The sequence below is a fragment of the Melopsittacus undulatus genome, chromosome 1, assembly GCF_012275295.1.
Source record: "Melopsittacus undulatus isolate bMelUnd1 chromosome 1, bMelUnd1.mat.Z, whole genome shotgun sequence".
NCBI lineage: Eukaryota > Metazoa > Chordata > Aves > Psittaciformes > Psittaculidae > Melopsittacus > Melopsittacus undulatus.
In genome coordinates this window covers 116,330,290-116,337,167 of record NC_047527.1, presented here as the reverse complement: position 1 = coordinate 116,337,167, position 6,878 = coordinate 116,330,290, and the positions used below count along the sequence as shown (strand labels likewise).

The 6,878-nt window shown below is 43.0% G+C and overlaps 1 non-coding gene across 1 annotated transcript; it reads right to left on the bottom strand.

The window, feature by feature from the left end:
* Window positions 1-951: 951 nt before the first annotated feature.
* On the bottom strand, window positions 952-1,025 carry TRNAN-GUU (transfer RNA asparagine (anticodon GUU)). The gene has a single exon. It is a non-coding gene; the product is annotated as a tRNA-Asn (tRNA).
* Window positions 1,026-6,878: the final 5,853 nt, after the last annotated feature.

Below are 6,878 nucleotides of genomic sequence, written 5' to 3'. Positions count from 1 at the left end.
GTGCCAACTTCTAATTGATACGTTTAGGCGAAGCTCCCAACGTAATTGCTTTTAACATTCATTTATGCAAAGAGGCTTCGTGCGGACAGGGCGGGCCGGAGAGGCAGCGCTGCTGCCAGCAGGAAACGGGCCTGGAACCATCGGCTGGAGCTGGACCGGCAGCGGCTCCGAGGGTAGCGCTCCCGCCCGCCGGGCCCCATGGGTCTGCTTCCCGCCGGGCCGGAGGCTGGAGCAGCGCCGCTGCCGCCGTCCACTGCGGAGAGACGAAAGGTTGCGTGTGACGACCAGGTACGGCAGCGGTGACAGCCCTACACAACAGTGGTTGTAACAATAATCGTTCTTGCTGACGGCGTTTACCCCCGGAGCCGAGCCTCCAGCGCACGTTATCCGATGGCGGTAGCTCGGGTGCTGGAGTACCGCAAAGGCAGTGTCTCCTGGAGCAAACCCTGCTATCGCGCGGCACCGTCATTAACGATTATTATGCAGCTCAAATATGGTATTTTCCTTTGCACCTTTCATCGCGGGACCTCAGGGTGAAGAAACTCCCGGAGGCTCTCGCCCCTGCCCGCTCCGGCAGCTGCAGCCCCTTCTCCCCTGCCGGACGACTGGCGCTCAGAACCCCCCCCCCCCCAGCCGTGGGACGGCGAGGATCCGGCCTGGGGGGGTTCTACACCTCCCTGCCAGGAGGCAGGACATAACCACACGCCGTGCCAGTCGACACCCTCTCGACCCATAGGCGCGAGTGGCCTCTGCAGTACGGCTATTCACTGCCAGGACTCAGTGCGGCGGGGCCGGCCTACTCCGCTGGCGGTGCTGCCTCCGCGCCTAGCTGAGCAACCCGGCGGGGGCCCCCCTGCCAGAAACTCGCGGCGCCGGCACGGCCGCCAGCGCTAATCTCACATCCTCCCAGGCGCGCACGCACAGAAGGACGGCGAGCCAAAAGGCGAACCCCGTCCCTGGGTGGGCTCGAACCACCAACCTTTCGGTTAACAGCCGAACGCGCTAACCGATTGCGCCACAGAGACTCCTTCTGAGGGCCACCTCTACCACGGCGGTGCTGTGTTATGCTGCCGCGCCAGTCTTACTAGCTCTTCTTTGCGGTGACTTGCGTGCCCCGTGTACAACCGGGCTCCCAAATAACCAGCCTTGCGACATGCCAAAAGAAAACTGAAGAAACAGTGAGACCGGCGACTTTTCTCCTTCTTCTACTCAACATGAAAGGCTAATTCCTAAAATAATTGTTCAGAGCAGCGTCCGTTTTCTGGGGAATAAATTGAGGAATCAGAGGTGAAACTGCTTCTTGACTGCTGCTAATTCATCCATTACACGTGCAAGCCAAAATGCAATTCCCCAATATCATTGCACAATTGCCCTATTAATATATCTAAAAGGTAATTTAAGTGACTGCAGGGAGCAGTTAGACTGTTTAAAGCAGGCAGCATCCCTCTGTGTGTAAGTAGGCAGATTATATCTACCTTTCTAGAGACTGAAAACAGCAGTGAGGAAAAGCTATCATTCTTATTATCATTGTATCAAAATCTGCTTCCCACATGACCTTACAGTAAATCATCTATAGCTACAGCTCCGCCAAGTAAAGAGTTTTCTCATCCAAACTTGAGCAAGTGTTTTCCCCTTTTCTTTCATTGGCTCATACTGTTAGAATCTCTATTAAGTCTTACAGTATCAGTCACTTCATGTGTCCCTGTGGCTCCATGAAGCTCTACCTGATGGCTTTTCTACTACTGAATGCCACTGAGTGGAGCTGGGACATGCTACTCAAGGCACCAGGATGACGGGTCCTGGCTCTTTCCCAAGAGAATGCTGGTTACCTCCCGGGCTCTGCCCACCCCAGACCAAGAAGTCCCTGCTCACTCTCAAAACCAGAGTCTTGAGCAGCAGGAGTAAGAGCAAAAGAGTGTTACTCCAGCTGTCATACTTTGTTACAATACCTAGTTCTTCAACCGTGTTGTAAGATTTCATTCCTCAGCCCAGTAAATAACTTAAGCTGATCATTCACTGTCCGGAGCTCAGCCACTCATTTTCCCAGTACTTTGAAAAGAGCTGTGTAAATGTCAGTGTTATCACAGTACTGCTTCATTTTACTGCATATTGTTGATACTTTACTGACCAACATCTTTTAAAATAAGAAGGAGAAAGACAAGATATGCAAGCCCTCAAAAGTAATTAAAATAGTTATTTTAAAGATTGCTTTCTAGGGCATCATGCCCACTGTGTCAAGTTTTCTTCAGCAGACCTCTGCTATTCTCAGATTCAGAAGAACCAGTTCAGAGGGGGGACCACTTCTGTTTTCTCTGTGTAGGAGGATAAGCAAACAGACCTGTGACTTTATGCACAAGCAAAGGTATTTAGTGGAAATAGCAAGATTTAAATCTGAAAAAAGGCCTAGCCTGTAGACCAACAGAAGGACATTTGGACATGGATTTTGGGCCCTGACACATTTTGCTTCTTATGCTTTAATTTCCCATTAGTTTTAACAAGTGTAAACTTGACTATTTTCAAAATCTGTGTCTAGCAGCCAGCTCTCAAAAGGGACTTTGCTATGCTGATACTGAGCACAAGCTCTAACTTTGAGGTGTCTGATTGCAGCACGGGACCTGGCATTAGACATTCAAGGCTGCCTATTCCATGTGTTGGGACAGTGAGAGTGCTGCAGGTGAGGTTACAGAGTCACTTTGGCACCTTTATTCTTTGTGTTCTTCCTCACTTTCATTTATTTTTTTTTAATTTAATGTCTTAGAAAGTAAAAAAAATAAAAAGAACATGCACAACAGCAAATGCTACCCCTTTGGCTTGAAACCTACAGATCAGCAAAAGATCTGATCACGGATGAGTTTTGCTGACTGTTGAAGCAGTAACCAGTGAGCCGTCGTACCAGAGAGCAACGTTATCTATCACTACTCTGTAAATGGAAAAGATTAGCTATCTACCCTTAGGAGAAGGTTTCTGACTGTATCTTTAGTAGAAAGGAAGAGGCCAAGTACTGTTTAAAGAATTCAGGAGCCAGAAAGGGCTGCTACTTCAGATTAATCGTCTTCTCAGTGCTTTGCTCTTTATAACTGCACAGTTGTCTTCATTGATACACTGTTTCTTGTGGATCACGTATGTTTTTTCCCCAATATCTAGTATATATAATTTAAATACCATTATTGGATTCACTAATAATATTTTTTTGCTTATATTTTTATAAAAACATACCTGTAAGCAAAATGTTTTCCATATGAATATTTGAAAATGTTATACTATGTAATGTAAAACTATTTTTATATTTTATAATATTTAAATCTTGTATAACATTGTTGTATTGTTATTTTGAGATCCATGAACTTGCATGTTCATCATTATGATATCTGTGACCTTCTTCTGATACAGGTTTTGGTTCCTGAGTGTCAGAGAAAGGACATTTTGGAACAGGACAGAGGGTGAAACTGGATATTGTTTATGTGGTTTAGAAACATACCATTTATTCATCTTCTGTTCAGAAATGTAAGTCTTGTTATTCATTCAGAACTGTTCCTAAGATCGGTTCTGTAGGATATAACAGAAACAAAATGTTTATCCCACTTACACCAGAGAATTACTCATAGACTAGTCAATTTCTACAATTTCTCAAAGGAAAAAACCATTTACCCCCCAACAAGCACATGTGCCTATATTATTTATTATTCTATGTGTCAGTTTTAGTGATCTATTTATCAGCCCTTGAGTTACAATTCAGCCCAAAGTACAAAACATATTTCCCCAAAAATTCAGAACATCTGCTCAGTTTCTGCCCCGATATATTTCTGATTGCTTACTTTGTAACAGAGGCCCGTAAGTGCACAGAATCTCCAAAGAATTCTTCTGTTTTCCTCTGAAACATATGATTCTAGTCCCTACCAGAACAGAACACCAAAATAAATGGATAACTAATATAATTCAGCAGTGTCATTAAGATTAATAAAAGTAGAGAATAAGTTTTCCATGACAAAAGTTTTTTCTTTATGGAGCTGCAAGCATCAAACCATGGAAAACATTATTACTGAAGAAGGATTCAAAAGGCAGACATAGACAGGCTTTTTTGATCAGTTGCAAGACTTCTGTTCTTTTCATCCTTCAAATAAAATGCCCTTGGAGTTGTTTGGGGTTTTTCATTCAGTTGTTTGATTACTTATTCACTGTTTTTCAGATACAAAAGGTGTCTTACCATATTTTTTCTAAGACTTTATTAACTAAACACTTCTACTCTTGGGTGTATAGGTTAAGTCAGAAAAGTACTGGATGTCCCTGCATATGGGATCAACTTACCTTAAAAGCAAAGAACAAGACTGAACAACAGCATTTTACTGACCTCTCCAGTTCACTTAGCTCTGTATTATCTTATAATGCAAGTCACGCAAAAGAAGGCTGGATGAGAAAATCCAGAAATCTCAGAGTGTTGCTAATTGCAGACTGTTGGGTAGCCTAAAAGTCAACCATTCTCTCAACTTCCATAACCACATTTACCAAAAGGAAATGGCATAAGCTGCCTGGTTCTGATCATGGAACGCATGGTTACACTTGCCTCATGTTCAGGAGAGACAAAATTCAGTGTGTTGCTGCTCTTTAGAAGTTACTTCACAGGTGATCACAGTAGCCAGCTTTCATCTGTCCAAGTGCTAGAGTTAAGCCAGAACATTAATGTTTGAAGGAAAGGCAGTGAGAAAGGAGAGCACAGGTAAGCTTTGTGGATCCAGTCCAGAGATTTCCAAACAGGAATCTGACATGTTTGTTCCAGGCAGCAATCTTAAACCTGTGCTGACAGGTTGTGTGGGCAGCACCACTTCCGAATGCCTTTTTTTAATCAGACTGTTTCAAAGAGAGCAGGCATCACATCCAGGCATCAATGCTCTTTTTAGGATGCATTTACATGCTAAAAATGTTCTTGCATTGCCTTCTAGAAAAGCTCTGTAGGAGAGATGACACAGGGGATCCAAAGAACAGTAGAGAAGCTATTATTTTAGTTCCTCCAGCTACATTTATCACTGGCTAGCAAAAGATTAACAGAGGTCTCTTAATCCTAGAACTCTGTCGCCAAAATTGAAGGAGGTTATAACATCCCACCATGAAAACAAACATCAATTCCTATTGTTATGGTTAGATTCACCAAAATTCTAACTTTCTCAACACCTCTGGTGTGAGAAAGCTTTTTCTATTGCTGTTCCCTGGCTGTCCCTTGCAGTGTGATCAGCATCCTGCAGGACCTCAGAATACCAAACATGTTGGTGGCCTGAACCTCCCATAAAACACTCCTTCTTGGAGTTATAATAGGAATTATATACAAGAGATATTATATACAAGAGATTCTTGTTCCTCGTAAGGATTATGTAAAAGATACTCAGAATGTTCTTGGTAACCTACAGCAAACAGAAACTAAAGGATACCTCTTTCCCTCCCTCTCTCTTGGTTATAACAACCCCCTTTTTTTTCACATGGTCTCAAAAATAGACAGATGCTACAGTAATAGAGCCTAGATAAAAAACTAAAAGCAAAACTAAAAACAGATCTCACCTACAACCGAAAGAAAAAGTGAGGTTTATACCTACCTTGGTTGAAATAAGGGACAATATATTTCCAGTGTTCTATGAAACTTAATGATCGCTTAACACAGACAGGAATTCATGTGGATGTTGGAATATTTAAAGAAAAATAATAACAAAAGAAAGGCCTTCAAGTTAAATATACCTATCCTAATGCCAAGTCTTGGAAAGCATGAAGTAGAGGAAGAGAAGAGCATGGAGAGTAAAGAAAAGAGAGACAGATCAGGGATTAAAAGGAGAACAAAGAGGTGCGAGAGGGAAACAAAAGGATAAAAAATCAGAAAAGTGAAAGGAAGTCTGAATTAGCTCATTTTTTCAGGCAGGCCATATCCCTGCTGCTTTCAGAGACTTTACAGTGGAAAGGGACCAACATATTTTTGCAGTTTCAACAGCTTGTGGTGAGACTGAACGCAAAAGGAGAACAGAGGGAACTGACCTCTCTCCTGTTGCTCCTGTCCTAATGGATGGTATAATCTCCACTACAGCAAAGGAACAGAGAAGGCACTTAGTGAGTTACTCACAGCTCCCTGTTCCCTCCTCCTCCTCTTGGCCCCCAGCTTCTCAGATCTTTCTATTAAACTTTTAATAGTGGGGACCCCCTCACTCAGGGCAGCACTGCAGTCATTCATTAGTGTCCACCTAGGGAACAAATAACTCTTTAGCTGCACTGTAGGTGTCCAGCTTGCTTTGTGCCTGGAGGGGGATTTGTAATCGAAACAGGGAAGTGCAGGAGCAAAGAGAAAAAATGGGCAATAATAACCCGTGAACTCGCCTTTCATTCAGGTAACACACAAGACACATGTTAATGATTTCAGCTTAAGTACCAGCCAGGGAACTAACTGTACACTAACCAAGCAGCAACCACCTGCATGTGCCAGGATCTTCTTGGAGAAGGGACAGCAAGAAGCAACTTGCAAATTAGCAGGGAATTGTTTTGTTGTGTGCTTTGCTGTTTTTCATTTGCAAAGTCCATTTGTAGACTTCACCCAAATGGATCAACAAGCTAAGATTCTTCTCAGGTCTTGTATTTTAGCCTGTCTGTGCAGAGTATTTCTGTAACTGGATTAGGAGAACCCATGAATATCAAGACAGAATGTGCTGCGATTTCAGCAGCTATGTTTCTAATGGGACTAGAATATCAGCTAGTTATGTGCTATTTTAGGCAGGACTGTTTCAGACCTCATGGCCTAGATTGCCTGGATCATTAAGATAATTTTAAAATACAAATTAATTAAAAAATAGATGAATAGGAAATGGGTTTTGCTTCCTGTGATTTCTGTCAAAATGCATATATGTAGAAAA